Consider the following 15814-nt stretch of genomic DNA (forward strand, 5'->3'; position numbering starts at 1 on the left):
AGTACAGAGGCGGCTTAAGCCATCTTGGGGGTGGGTTAGGGACCCATGGAGAGGAGGACCCATACCCTTAAGCCCCTGTAATCACTGCATTGATACTTAATCATATGCACTCCTCTATATACCCCCAAAACCCTTTTTTACTGGCATATAAGTGGCTCCTGCAGCCATAAGGGCTATTAGGGTGGTAGATAAGTGGGTCTAGGGGATTCTGGAGGTGGTTTGGGGGGCTCACCATGACCTATAAGGGAGCTGTAGTGAGGAGAAGACATGGCACCCTTTTTGTGAAGTTCACAGCAGTGCCCTTTAAGATACCCTACTATTTAGGTGCCATGTCTGGGTGTTCAGTCCATCACTTTGCAGACCCCTCCCACATCCAACAGGGCTTGTTCTAGGCGTTTTTGACTTGGACGAAAAGTTGGACGAAAATGTGGTATAAAGATAGATGATTTAGCGGCTTGGACAATCAGATCAGCAGGACGTATAGTTAGACGATTTTAGAAACAAAAAAAAATTTTGGACGTATTTTTCGAAAATGTGCCCTAGGCTGTTTTTTACTTTGGACAACTTGCGGCTTAGATGAAAACGTACTTAGATGTTCCTTTTGACTATGCCCCTCCACGTGTCTAATTCCATGATTTGCAAGAAGCTAACTGCATGAAAATTTCATGTTCGACAAACCTCTGGCAAATGTATGCTGGATGCATGTGCACAAGATTTCGTGGTAAGCATGGCTTCTTGTGTGCATGTCCAAACCAAAACTGAAAGTGTCAACACATATTGGTGCTTGTTTTCCTGAGCCAAATATGAGCTTTGCACTTGAAATTGAACTTGAAATTTTTGAGGGGCTCATATTTAGGCAGAAGTATAGATGTTTGCTTTTACTTTCAGTTTTGTTCGGTCATGCGCACCTGTTTGTTACGTACTGTCTGCCTCTAAAACTTGGACAGTCTTCTTTCCGCGTGTATAACAAAACCAGCACTTATGTTTATATCATTATTATTAAAAATAGTCTGCAGCACAATGTCAGACAACAACATCCATTTGTAACAATATTTATTTCTCATCCCACTCCCTCCCTCCCTCCCCCCACCCTCCCCACAACTATACAAGAAGATGCAGATCCACTCTCGCACAGAAAAGGAAACTCACATCTTAAAAAGGTCTCTATTCCTATGGAGTATTGAGCAATCTGCTCCAAGCTGTGAAGGTCACTGTAGTCCATAAAGATTTCCAGGTTTGACACAATGTTTTACCTGCTGCAGATTCAAAATCATCAAATATCGCCAATATGACAACATACAAGGGGCCGCCGAAAAGTTCTCAGCCCAACCAAAAAGAGAATGATGTGGAGTCATGAAACTTACTAGTTATTCTACACTTGACTTGACACTTTTCATTTCAATGATATGGAACAAAAAAAGAAGTGTCAAGAAAAGTGTGGAATAACTTGTAAGTTTCATGGCTTCATAGAAACATAGAAGATGACGGCAGAAAAGGGCTACAGCCCATCAAGTCTGCCCACTCTGCTTACCCACCCCCTGTCTATGCCCTAATGACCCAATTTTCTTATCTTGACCCTCGTAGGGATCCCACATGGGTATCCCATTTATTCTTAAAGTCTGGCACGCTGTCTGCCTCGATCACCTGCACTGGAAGCTTGTTCCAATGATCAACCACTCTCTCTGTGAAGAAATACTTTCTGGTTTCTGCAGCAGCCACTCTCTCCTCCTCTCCCTATTGGCTAAGGCTCTTAACATTTGCATCTCCTCTTCCTATAGGCTAAGGCTCTTTACACCTGCATTGTGATGTCATAGAACTTTCTGATTATAGAAACATAGAAACATGATGGCAGATAAAGGCCAAATGACCCATCATAGAAACATAGAAGATGACGGCAGAAAAGGGCTACAGCCCATCAAGTCTTCCCACTCTGCTTACCCACCCCCTGTCTATGCCCTAATGACCCAATTTCCTTATCTTGACCCTCGTAGGGATCCCACATGGGTATCCCATTTATTCTTAAAGTCTGGCACGCTGTCTGCCTCGATCACCTGCACTGGAAGCTTGTTCCAATGATCAACCACTCTCTCTGTGAAGAAATACTTTCTGGTGTCTGAAGCAGCCACTCTCTCCTCCTCTCCCTATTGGCTAAGGCTCTTAACATTTGCATCTCCTCTTCCTATAGGCTAAGGCTCTTTACACCTGCATTGTGATGTCATAGAACTTTCTGATTATAGAAACATAGAAACATGATGGCAGATAAAGGCCAAATGACCCATCATAGAAACATAGAAGATGACGGCAGAAAAGGGCTACAGCCCATCAAGTCTGCCCACTCTGCTTACCCACCCCCTGTCTATGCCCTAATGACCCAATTTTCTTATCTTGACCCTCGTAGGGATCCCACATGGGTATCCCATTTATTCTTAAAGTCTGGCACGCTGTCTGCCTCGATCACCTGCACTGGAAGCTTGTTCCAATGATCAACCACTCTCTCTGTGAAGAAATACTTTCTGGTGTCGCCATGAAATCTTCCGCCCCTGAGTTTGAGCGGGTGCCCTCTTGTGGCCGAGGGTCCCCCGTGAAAGAAAATATCATCTTCCACTTCGACACGTCCCGTGAGGTACTTAAATGTTTCGATCATGTCTCCCCTCTCCCTACGTTCCTCGAGAGTGTAGAGCTGCAATTTGTTCAGTCTCTCTTCGTATGAGAGACCCTTGAGCCCCGAGATCTCTCTTTTTGGTTAGGCTGAGAACTTTCCAGCGGCCCCTCATAGGTGGCTCTTTATGTTCCCAACATTGCCCATCAGTACAGCTCAAAATTAAAAACCACGATTTCCTTCTGGTATTGGAAAGTCATGTGTCACTAACAAAAACAATGACAAAGGTTGTAAATGCCAGGTACATTTTCACATAGCGGATAAATGCACACCCAGTGTTGTACAGAATGATCTAATCCTGATGCAAGTCTAAAATAAATGTTCAAGAGAAGTGCATGGTGAGAGCATTTACCACATTGATCAGTAGGACAAATTTTTGCCTCGGATGCATGTATTGGTGACATGTATGTTTACAGCAAAATTTATAATTCATCTCATAGTCAGTAATCTGAGGAGGGAAATTATCACAGCAAAACATGCAACATTTGATTATCTACCACCGCACCTGACATCCTCTGAGCTAACCCCGCTTTTCTTGTAAAACTTTGGGGTGGTATCACAGAGGTATCTGTACCTGTACTGTAAAACAGTTAGGTAGTTAGTTAGGTGCTATCGACTTGTATTCAAGTCCTAGTGACTTCATGAATTACAGATCTAGAAAGAGATCAGTTTTGTGCTAATCCAGTAAGGTCCTCCAGCATCATCCCCATGGTTGTTTTCAACATGTACAGCCATTTGATTGCAACCCTCTTCCCTGGTTCTTTCGATCTTCCTAAACATAATGTCCTTCTCCAATGATCTTTCTCTTCTGGCAGTGTGACCAAAATAAGACAGTCATAACTTCAACATTTGGGACATAGCAGGTTTGATCTCTTCCAGAATCCATTTGTTAGTTCTTCTTGCGGTCCACAGCATGCATAAAATCCTTTTCCAGCACCAAAACTCAAATGAGTCAATCTTCTTTTTGTCTTGTTTCCGTAGTATCCAGCTTTTGAAACCATAATTGATGAGGACAAGTCTGATCTTCGTTTGGAGTGTTACTTCCTTGCTTTTGAATACTTTGTCAAGAGCCTTCATTGAAGTTCGACCCAGTGCTATTCTGCAAAGCATTTCTTCCTTGCAAGTTGCTTCTTTGTTTACGAAAGAGCCCAGGAGATTGAAATCCTTTACTACTTCTATTCTATTGCTTTCAAGCTCAAAAATCTTCATTTTCTGTGTTCATGATCTTTGCCTTGATTATGTTCAGTTCTAATCCCATATTATGATGTTTAGCTTTGATTCTTCTCAGTAGAAACAGCATGTCTTCTTTGCTGTTGGTGATGAGCATAGTATCATCTGCATAGCACATTTTGTTTATATTTCAGCCAACAACTTTGAAACCAACGATCTCCTTCCAAATTTGCTTTTCTGAAAATGGCTTCACTGTAAAGGTTGAACAGCTATGGTGACAAGATGTATCCTTGTCTGATGTCATGTTTTATTGGAAACCAATCAGTGTTGCCATATTCTGTTCTCACTGCAGCTTCTTGATTTTCATAGAGGCTCTTTATCCAACTGAGTTATATGTTTGGGTATTCCCATTTATGCTAGAGTTATCCATAGTTTATCATGATCCACACAGTCAGAAGCTTTGCTTTAGTCAATGAACCAAAAGTAGAGGGACTTTTGGTATTCTTTGTTCTCCAATATTCATCTAACATTGGCAATAATGTTTCTTGTTCCTCTACCATTTCTGAAATCAGCCTGAACTTTGGGTAGTTCTTGCTAAACATACGATCGTAGCCTTCATTGTATTATTTTCAGCAATATTTTGCTGATGTGTAGAATTAATGCAATTGTTCTGAAGTTATTACAGTCCTTGGCATTGCCTTTCTTTGGTATAGGTATGAGCAGTGACCTTCTCCAATCAGTTGGCCATGTTTTTCCTTCCAAATCTGTTGACACAGTCAAGTGAGGGCCATGATAGCACCTTCTCAGCCTTTGATTAGTTTAATTGGAATACCGTCAATACCAGGTGATTTGTTTCTTAATAAAGCTTTAATTGCTGTTATGACTTCTTTTAAAATATCTGGTTCTTCTTTGGCATAAGTTTCCTGTTCAATTTTCTCAATGTTATCTTCATTGCTTTTTTTGTATAGATTTTCCATATATTCTTTCCATCTTTTCTTAATGCTTTCTGGATTATTCAATATAATTCCATTGGCATCTTTAAGCATCCACAGTCAAGGCTGGAATTTCTTCCATAATCTCTTAACTTCCCCAGTGAATATGCATTGAAAGCAGTGCATGCAAATAGATCTCATGCATATTCATTGGGGAAATCCTGAAAATCTGATTGGATTCCGGCCCTCAAGGACCAGAGTTGCCCATATCTGTACAAGCCAACCATTGTAAGCATACTGCTATTATTAACTATTTCTATAGCACTACCAGATGTACACAGAGCTGTACAGAGTCACAAAGAACACGACAGTCCCTGTTCAAAAGAGCTTACAATCTAAAAATACAAGACAGACAAATAAAGGAGGTTGTGGGTTCAAATCCCACACTGCTCCTTGTGACCCTGGGCAAGTCACTCAATCCTCCATTGCCCCAGGTACGTTAGATAGATTGTGAGCTCACCGGAATAGATAGGGAAAATGCTTGAGTACCTGATTGTAAACTGCCTAGATCAGTGGTTCCCAAACCTGTCCTAGAGGACCACCAGGCCAGTCGTGTTTTTGGGATAGCCCTAATGAATATGCACGAGAGAGATTTGCATATAAAGGAGATGACAGGCATGCAAATCTACCCCATGCATATTCATTAGGGCTATCCAAAAACCCCGACTGACCTGGTAGTCCTCCAGGACAGGGTTGGGAACCACTGGCCTAGATAATCTTAATAGGCGGTATAAAATAAATAAATAAACAGGATGTCATGGATACAGTTAAGGGGAATAGTTAATCAGCTGGCTGGGTTGGAGGGCAGAGGGAAGTACAGGACAATCAAGCCATTGTGACATCACTGATAAGATTGTCTCTTATTGGTGGAAGGAGGCATTATGACATCGCAATCTCAGCTCTGCTTCCCAAAGACAAATAGGATGTCATGGATGCAGTTAAGGGGAATGGTTAATCAGCTGACTGGGTTGGTGGGCAGAGGAGTAGGGTTATGGATTAAAGGCTATATCGACAAGATGGGTTTTCAGTTTGCTTTTAAACAAGGGAAGGGGCTTAGCAGACAAACCTGGGTAATTTATTCCCGGCATAGATCAAAGGAACGAAGTCTGGAATTGGCAGTGGAGGAGAAGGATACAGCTAAGAGAACATGATGGGCAGATAAAGACCAAAGCCCAACTAATTTGCCCAACTACAGTATACCAAGAGGTTAGATGCTAACAGTTATGTTCTGATTACATGCATACATCATTAGAATAATTACATACTGTATATGCAGACATGTGCATATATGCATGAAAGCTGTATTATGTAAACAAGTGAATATCTTAGTCAGGGCCGGATTTAGATGAAAAGAGGCCCTAGGCTATTCCACTTATGAGGCCCTTTCACCTCCCATTTTTAAGTTTGTAAATTACATGAGAGATAATAAAATACATCATTACTGTGATATATATCAATATGTTAAATGAAACATGTTGTTATTGGTACTAACCTTTATAAAAAATGTGACACGGATAATAAATTAAAAAAAGTCAAGAACACTTATTTGGACATTTAGGCCTAAATTCTCTATTACTGCGTTTAACTTAGGCGTGCTTTGGACGTCCGCTGCAAGTGAATAATTACGGAGTTAAGGGTCTTAATTGATGTTAATTGGGTAATTAACGACACATAGACGTCCCTAGGTAGTACATAACGAACTAACGTCTATTGAACGCATAGTCCCGTCTGCAGCTCTGGACGTGGGCGTTCCGTGGGCGTTCCGTTGGGCGTGCCAAGTGGGGACGCTAGATAGGCGCTACTTGGGCGAACGCGTGCGTCTAAATCTCGTGAATTATGTAGACGTAAGAAACCCTGGTCTAGCTTGGATTTCAATGCCGTTTCAACTATCGTAATTGCGGCTCTTTGTTAGACGCGAGGCAGACGTCCGCTGTGTTTTTCATCAATAATTCCAATAGTGAATTTCAATAGGTATATTTCATCTTTTCTCTGTCCGAATAAATATAATGACACCATAACAATGGAACACATTATATTGCATGGATAACAAACCACATTTCATCCCAAACCATAATATAATTTTCACATGGCTTTTACAACCCCCTTTTTTGTCTCAACAAACAGCACTGCAATCGGCTCTCTTTTGAAAGCAAAGAAAAACCAGCACACATTATCAGCACTTAAAAAGAGAATAAACAGATACACACCTTAACAATCCAGCTTCCCTCATTGCAAAATGGAGGTGTTCAGTTGCACAAAACTGACCTCATTGTGACCTCATCAATCTGCATCTTCCAGTAATATGCCACAATTAAAAGACGTGGTGGGTGTTGAACCCACAACTTCTGGATGTTAGCAGCACAGGCTGGGCTCCTAACCGATAGAGCTACAGCTGCTTGACTGAACTGTCCGTGCTTCATTAGGTATCATATCAGGATGAACTCAAATAAGTTTAAGCAAAGGAATGCCTAAAGATTTGGAACGTTTTCAAGTAGAAAACAAATATGAAATATGTATTAAAGAATTGCAGCACAAATAACGCCTAAACGGAACCGATTATTTACAGTCCTATATGCATTAGTACAGTGCTTAGAATGAAGATTAGCGTGTGAGAAAAACGGAGCTCCACCTCACATGCATTCAAGCACACTTGGGAATATGGGTTTGGGGCTCAGTGAAAGCAGCCTACTATGACATTATAGCTAAACTCCTTTTCCCTTAGCACTTCACTAAGATATGATATGACAAGGGAACCAGAGGAATTGGAGCTGTGGGTCAGTGAGGAAAGGCACTCTCTACCAATTGTCCGGCCTTTGAGGGTTCAAATCCCAGCCTGTATTTTACTTGTGGCGTATCTGCCTTCCAGGTGCACTTTGATGATGCTTTCCACTTCTTATAGGAGTTGAATATAACATTTCTCCATTTAAACATGGCATACGTTGTTAGTTTTTATCGTGGTAAAGTATACATTTCTGAAATGGTGAAGAAATGGCAGAAAGCGGTATAAGCAAATCCAAACTGCTATAAGCACAAGAAAGCATTTGTAGCTCAACACGCTAATGCTCCTTTTCTGAGCTTTGCCATCTAAAACTCCCCAGTTCGACTCCCACCTTTGCTAATTTTAATAAGGTCCTAGTTTTTTGCTATTAGCTCTTATAACATTTCCCTTTGCAGGCAAACCTATTTTCAACTTACCATGGCTGGGACATCCTAAGCAGTGATGAGAGCACATTAACCAGGCGATCCACAAATGTCATCTTGCTGTCAGAGGAAAGGTGTCTCTCATCACTGCTTAGGATGTCCGAGCCATGGTAAGTTGAAAATAGGTTTGCCTGCAAAGGGAAATGTTATAAGAGCTAATAGCAAAAAACTAGGACCTTATTAAAATTAGCAAAGGTGGGAGTCGAACTGGGGAGTTTTAGATGGCAAAGCTCAGAAAAGGAGCATTAGCGTGTTGAGCTACAAATGCTTTCTTGTGCTTATAGCAGTTTGGATTTGCTTATACCGCTTTCTGCCATTTCTTCACCATTTCAGAAATGTATACTTTACCACGATAAAAACTAACAACGTATGCCATGTTTAAATGGAGAAATGTTATATTCAACTCCTATAAGAAGTGGAAAGCATCATCAAAGTGCACCTGGAAGGCAGATACGCCACAAGTAAAATACAGGCTGGGATTTGAACCCTCAAAGGCCGGACAATTGGTAGAGAGTGCCTTTCCTCACTGACCCACAGCTCCAATTCCTCTGGTTCCCTTGTCATATCATATCTTAGTGAAGTGCTAAGGGAAAAGGAGTTTAGCTATAATGTCATAGTAGGCTGCTTTCACTGAGCCCCAAACCCATATTCCCAAGTGTGCTTGAATGCATGTGAGGTGGAGCTCCGTTTTTCTCACACGCTAATCTTCATTCTAAGCACTGTACTAATGCATATAGGACTGTAAATAATCGGTTCCGTTTAGGCGTTATTTGTGCTGCAATTCTTTAATACATATTTCATATTTGTTTTCTATGAGTTAAATCAAACTTCAGAGGGCTTGGACAGGTGTTGAAGAATGATCCAGTTAGGGGGGGATGTTTTTGGTGGGGGGAGGGTGTTCAGCATGAGAGAGAACAGGTTGCATTAACTATTAGACAATGGGCTGCACATAATAAAAGCTGAAGCAAAATATTGATATGTAAAGGCAAGGCTAAAGAGTTACCAGGTGTCCTGGCTGAGAAATGAATATAACCTATTTGCTAACCTTACTCAAGACTTGAACCCCCTGATGTATGGACGATGAAAAAAGCAATGCCTTAAGGCATAGAGCTATAGAGGTAACTTTGTTTAGAACATAGAGCTTAGAGATGTGAAGGAAATGACTACAACGTCACTACAGCTGTATATTGCAAAACCACATCCAATGCACATCCAATTAGATTTGAATCCTAACGGTTTCTATGACGTCCGCCGCTAATTAGGCGTGCTTAGTATATAGAAAGCTTTGGCACAGCCATTTTCCCTATGTAAGACCCCCTCATGTGAGTTGGTGTTTGTGGTGTTCCGTTTCCTCAATGATGAAACTTTGTGCTATGAAACTTGCCTGTTCTCCTTTATACTCCCTTCTGCCTTTGACACTCCTCCCCACCCCCATTATCTGTATTTCTTTCGTTTATGGATTTTTCTGGGTGTTGGTGTGAGGGATTGTTGAGGACTTAAATTTTGTGTTAAGTGTGGAGGGGAATCAATTGTTAGGGAAAAGAAGGGGCCAGGCCAGGTTACACACAGATGCCTACACCCACCACTCTCCCTGCTTTCAAAATGTCATGGTCTGCCCCACTTCCATTTTCCATATCTGCAACTCTCCATGCAAGAAATTCGATTTCCGTTTTGGAGCCATGTTGTAAGGTGAAGATATCTTTTCAGGCTACTTGTAGAACACGTTCAAACACACCCCCATAGAATAGCCAATGAGGTGTGATAGGCGTGGTTAGGAAGCGGGCCAAGGAACCGCACCCGAACGGTGCCCAATAGGCATTGAGAAACCTTTCCCGTCCTACTGACGTCAGACGTTAATTAGGCGTGCATGGGTATAAGAAGGTCCAGGTGAGCAGTGTTTCTTTTCTATTCTGTTCTATTCCTTATGCAGATGTTTGAGACTTTACTCTGTCTTAGTCTTTTACTTTTTTTTTTCCTATCTCTGCCTCCCATTTCTCTCTATTCCACAGAGCCATTAACAAGCTACATGTCATTCTAATATGTTGTTTTATCTTTTCTAGAAGTAGCTCAGATAGTAAGTCTAGGTGAGAATGATATTTTGTAAGCTACTTAGGTGTCCTTATGATAGAACTAAAGAAACCAACCAGCAAAAACTGACTTCTCTTTATGGGCTTTCATTGTGTGCTATTGTTTATAATAGTTATTTTATTTCTGATATCTCTTACTCTTCATTCCACAGGGCTGACAAAAATGACTGAGAAGACTGATAAAGACCATGCTGGTAGAAATTTTGCTGGTAGAAATATGGATATATAAGTAAAATGGATGTGTTCATACATCTGAGAGGGTTTACTCATAGAGCTAAAGTTAATTCTTTGTAGAATCAAATTACAGGCAAGTTAAAATCAGGTGAGGAATGGTTCTGTGTACTAACTCATTGATAAGAACAGGTTGGGTGTGTTGGGGGGGGGGGGAACACTGCCATTCAGTGGACATCCAATCAGTGTACATGGTTCAGGTGGAAAACTCCTAATGAGTGGCTAATGGCTGCCATTTTTAATAAGGAGTCTAAAGGTATGTTAGCACTTCTGTTACTTCTAGGTGTGTGTTCTGCCACAACTTCAGTGTTTCATTTTGGAGACATAGATCTTTGTTAACAGTTTCTCTATTCTTCATTTCAGGTTAACTCTGCTCATCAGCTCAGCACACCAGCTTGCACCTAGCCAAACAGTTGTAGGTGAGAATGATACTCTACTATTCTTCACTTGAGTCACTCTTCTGATGAGTGAAATAAATGTTTCACACTTCTATTGTTCTCTTCACACAGGTATCCTTGATGACTTTCAGGAACAATAGTAAATTGATAATGTTGGCCTCATAGAACACCATGGCACGCATTCCTGCTGTTATATGCACACAAACAGCAGCTCAACATAAATGAGGTTAACACATTGCTTCAGGGAAGGGAGGATAGATATGGACCTTGGGGGTTGAACCCCCTGTTTGTGAACCTTGTGTAAACCAGCTTCTCCTCTTTTCTGTTTTCAGGTGTCTTAAACAGGCAACTGCAGTATTGTCAGATGGAGTTTTGTATTACTGAGAGCAGTGCAGCTGTGAGCATCTTTGTGGTTTCCACACCTGCTTAACCAAAATAGTGCAGCTCAAGAACCAGGAGGATAGATTGAGGTATGTGGCCTTTACTTCCATCACCTTCCGTGAAAGGAAGAAAAACCCACATGTCTCATTTGGATTCTCCTGGTGTGGAGCCAACTCTTAGTAGCAGTAACCCTATTCCTTAACAACAAATCTACCACAGTGACTTATATTTTCTTCCTTATGTAGCCATTTACTTTGGAACAGGGACTGCCTTATTTTGCACATCATAGCTGAGATGTCGTTATCTACCTATAGTTGCATATACCCTTGCATTCACTTACTTTTTTCCTAGATTCTGCAATGATTTGACATCAGAGTGGCTAGCAGGTAATAGAATGAATGACAGACCCCAATAAAGATTGTCAAACTTTCTATATGTCACCTTCTTGTATATTGAAAAGGGCCCATTCAGCAGTCCCTCCTGAACCCCTATCTACCTTGGACTCTGTCCACTAAACTGCTGATGCTACATGGTTAAAACCACACAGGAAAGTTTAAACTATAACCAACTTTTTTATTAAAATATAAACTTTTTAAAACTTTTAAAAACTTAAAACTTTTTTTTAAATAACTATTTACATACACATAACACAGGGAAAGAGGGTAGGTGCCCCCCAAGAGCAGCTTGAGCTACCTCAGGCGAGGGGGGCGGAAGGAGGTGCAGTCAATGAGAGGGTGTATGGCTGCTGGCACCATGCCCTCTTTCGGCTACCAGCCGCAAGAGGGCATGTTCCATCCTCTCCACACACCCTCTCATTACCTGCACCTCCTCCAAGATGGCAGAGTAGGCCGCCATCTCCCTGGCTGCCCCCTCCTGAGGCTGGTCGGGCTGCTCCTGGGGGGGAACAGCAAGGAAAGGGGGTGGGATGGGAACAGGAAGGGCAGGAGAGTGAGGGGAAGGGCTGTGGGTGGGGGAAGGGGAAGGTCCAACAGGGGATGGTGGTGGTGGTCCAGGAGGTAGTGGTGGGGCAGGCGGTGGGGGTCCAGGGGGCAGTGGTGGGGCAGGCAGTCCAGGGGGCAGTGGTGGGGGCAGTGGTGGAGGTCCAGGTGGCAGTGGTGGAGGTCCAGGGGGCAGTGGTGGTGTGGGCGGTCCTGAGGGCTGCCAGGCCTCCTCCTCCTCTTCCTCCTCCTCCATCTCCTCTTCCTCTGCTGAGGACCAGGGTGGGGCTCCCTCCATCACCTGCGGGGCCTCCTGAGGGGGTGCCTGCGGTGCTGCTTGACAAGAGAGAAATAGGATACAGTCAGATATGTCCACAACACTTTTGAACATGACATTATTTACTACGTTATTTTCTTCAAATGCTAATAACAGGATGCAAAGCACCTACTCCACTGTAAACATCAAAATGTAGCGTAAGTAAGTGAGGCAAGTAGAACACCATAAAGCCATTGTGACATGATATCACAATAGCAGCTTTACTGCAGATTTTATGATTAAGAATGGTTGACAGCTACTCAAGCATTTTCATCTATTTATTCTGGTAGGCTGATCACAAAGAAACACACGCTGGACTCATTACTCACCGGCTTCAGCGCGCAATTCCTCCCTCACCCCCTCAAGGAAGGCCCGCTCCTGGCGCCTCAGCAGCCGCCCCCTTTTCCTGAGATCCTCAACCTAGATAATAGAGAGAGAGAGAAAGAACAGAGAGGGAGGGATATGATGAGTGCCATCTAGCACTGTGGCATAACATGTTTACTTAAGTATTGACCTCTATAAGCACATAAAAATGGAGTACGCTGCCCTCCAAGAGCCGCTATCCGCTTTGCTGCCTGCCTCTACCCCCTTCTGCCACATGTTTTACATGAATGTATTCACGTACTCCAGCTCTTTCCCCTTTCTGTGCTGGAGGCATCGCTATCTCTCTACTGTACCTGGGACAGTGGGGGGGGGGGGGGGGGGGGTTTGAGGTGACATGGCCAGCATCACAAGGAGGAGTGTGGGATTGAACTCACAACCCCAGGGTGCTGAGGCTGTAGCCTATCAGCACTGCCCCACATTACAGCATGTCCTGGTGAGCTTACAATCATACAGCAGGGGCAATAACATAGTTTGGTCAGAAGGAGCAGCGTGGCTTGAAACCCCTGACGTCAGGGTACTGACGCTGTCACTTTAAACGTCATGCCACTATCTCCCTAGACCAGCAGATTGATCCAGGAAAGGTGAAGGTATTTGAAATGACATAGCAGCAATTTGGCAAAGTTGATTTCAAGATGTTTCTATTACAAATGCGAAGCTTGTGACCCAAAAATTAGTTGTGTGCATGTTGTGAATGGAATAGATGCCTTCTAGGAGCTGAATTTGACATTTGAAATCCTACTACTGCTCCTTTGGGATGTGCTTTAATTTCAGTATTCAATGTAAAAGATTTATTATGCACAATTGTAGTTTTTAAAAGGAATCAAAATTTGCCCACAAAAACATGAACAATTTGATTGAGACAGGTTTCCATCATTACATTTTACATGATTATTTGTGAGGGCCTGACTTGGAATACTTACTTCCCTGGGACAGGAGGCTCTACGATTGAACCGCCGGGTCAGGCGGGTCCAGGAGTCCCTGAACTGCAGGTATGACCTGCGATGGCCTGCCACTCTAAAATAGTGGTGCTCATGCCCTAAAAAGAGCCTGGCCAGCAGCCTGGAGTCCTCTGTGGAGAAATTTGGCTGTCTCCTAGCTGCCATTTTAGAGGAAATAACTGCGTATGAAGAACAGCCGATTCTATGATGTCACAACGCAAAAAAACGCGATGACGTGTTTGTGCCGCTTGGGCGTGCTTGCGGTGGCAGTTCCGCACTACATCAACACTGTTAATTACATCCTAAACCACGCCGATATCGCTGTTATACAAAAAAGTACAGCAGAATGAACCACCTCCACCAAACACAATGACAAATTAAATAAGTGAAGATTGGGAAGTGAGGTTCACATGCTTAGCTATGCATGTTTGGGTGGGTGGAAAAAAAAAATATTATGTCTTTGGTAACCTTAGTCAGGACTTGAACTCCTGACCTTTGGAAGATACAGGCAGTGCTTTTAAGCACTGAGCTATGGTGGGGACTTGGGAATGGGAGTCTCCAGAAATGGCTTTAGGTACAAGATTTGACAAGGGGTAATCATTGCATCACTAAGGTATGCTTTGACAGGGGAACCAGAGACACAAGTGTAGGTTAGTGAGTAAAAGCACTATATTGATCATCTGTAGGTTGTGAGTTCAAGTCCCGGCTTGTCTTTTACTTGTGGCATATCTACCTTCCAGGTGCACCTTGATGATGTCACAATGAGATCAGCATTGTGCTGCTTGCTATTTCCTCTTCCTGTGAACTGGAAGCCACATTCAGGTTTAATCTGTGTTTTGATTGTGTTTCTTGTTGTGAAGAATGAGCTGATAGTAGGAATGTTTTAAGACCAGGAGAGTGTTCTTTGGAGCAAGATATCACTTCTAAACTATCCTCTCTGAAATAATGTCTCTGTGAAATCGAGAGAAAGCTTATTGGATGACTTAGGGTGCCTTTCCTGCCAGTCTTTGTGGAAGTTAAACGAAGTTTATAAAAAGTCTATATGGTGTTCAAAGTCCTATCCTTTCCACTTCTAATAGGAGGTGAGTATGACATTCCTGTATAGCTTTCTGTGTAGCACACATCTACTGGTTCCCACCTTCCATTACTGATAATGTAAGTTCAACACCCACTCGGTACGTTTCATTTTCTAGTTTTCCTTTGAAACATAACATATTTCTTTTCCTTGTATTAATGGTAAATTGTACAATTCTGATACAGTGTTTTAGTTATGTTTTTCATCATCCTATACTTATCAATGCTGAATGTGTGATAATAAAGAGTATATATAAAGTATAATTTAAAAAAAAAACAAATAACAAAAAACAAACCCGTACTCACGTCTATCACGGGTCCATTAGAGACGGTTCAGAAACCTGCGTCTATTTTGCGCACGTCTATTTTGAGGGACGTCTATTTTGCGCGACGAGGGACGTCTATTTTGCGGGACGTCTATTTTGCGGGACGTCTATCTCACGCCTAAATATAGTTAATTGGTATTTACGTTTACCGGACGTCCAAAGCACGCCTAAGTTAAACGTACTAATAGAGAATTTAGGCCTTATTCTCAGCACCATATATAGTACTTGTAACAATAACTAATCAAACATAACACACAACATTTACAAAGAAACAAAATTAAAATAATGAAAATCTTTGACTACGAAAATAAAATACGCAATAAAAATTATCATATTTTCTATCAAATTAAATTAAATATATTCAATACATTGAAGATTAAACCAAATTCAATTCAGATAAATTTATTTCATAATAATTCGCATTTAAAGTTTAAGTATGAATTATTATGAATTTTAAGTCTTAAACTAAACCAAAATTGGAACTTTATTCAAACAAAATCCAGATCACAAAAAAGAAAATATCAAATTGTATATCATATTAAATTTTATGTTAATAGTTATTTTATTTAAGAACTGATTCAATCCAAGTATACATTTAAAATGAAATAGTAGATTAGAAGAATTTCTTTCTAAACTTTTTCACACAGAATTCTTCTATAAGTTCATCAAAATCTATTTTTCTGAAGGTCTCATTTTCGATGCACAAAATACTCAATGAA

This window comes from Geotrypetes seraphini, chromosome 12, assembly GCF_902459505.1.
Source record: "Geotrypetes seraphini chromosome 12, aGeoSer1.1, whole genome shotgun sequence".
NCBI lineage: Eukaryota > Metazoa > Chordata > Amphibia > Gymnophiona > Dermophiidae > Geotrypetes > Geotrypetes seraphini.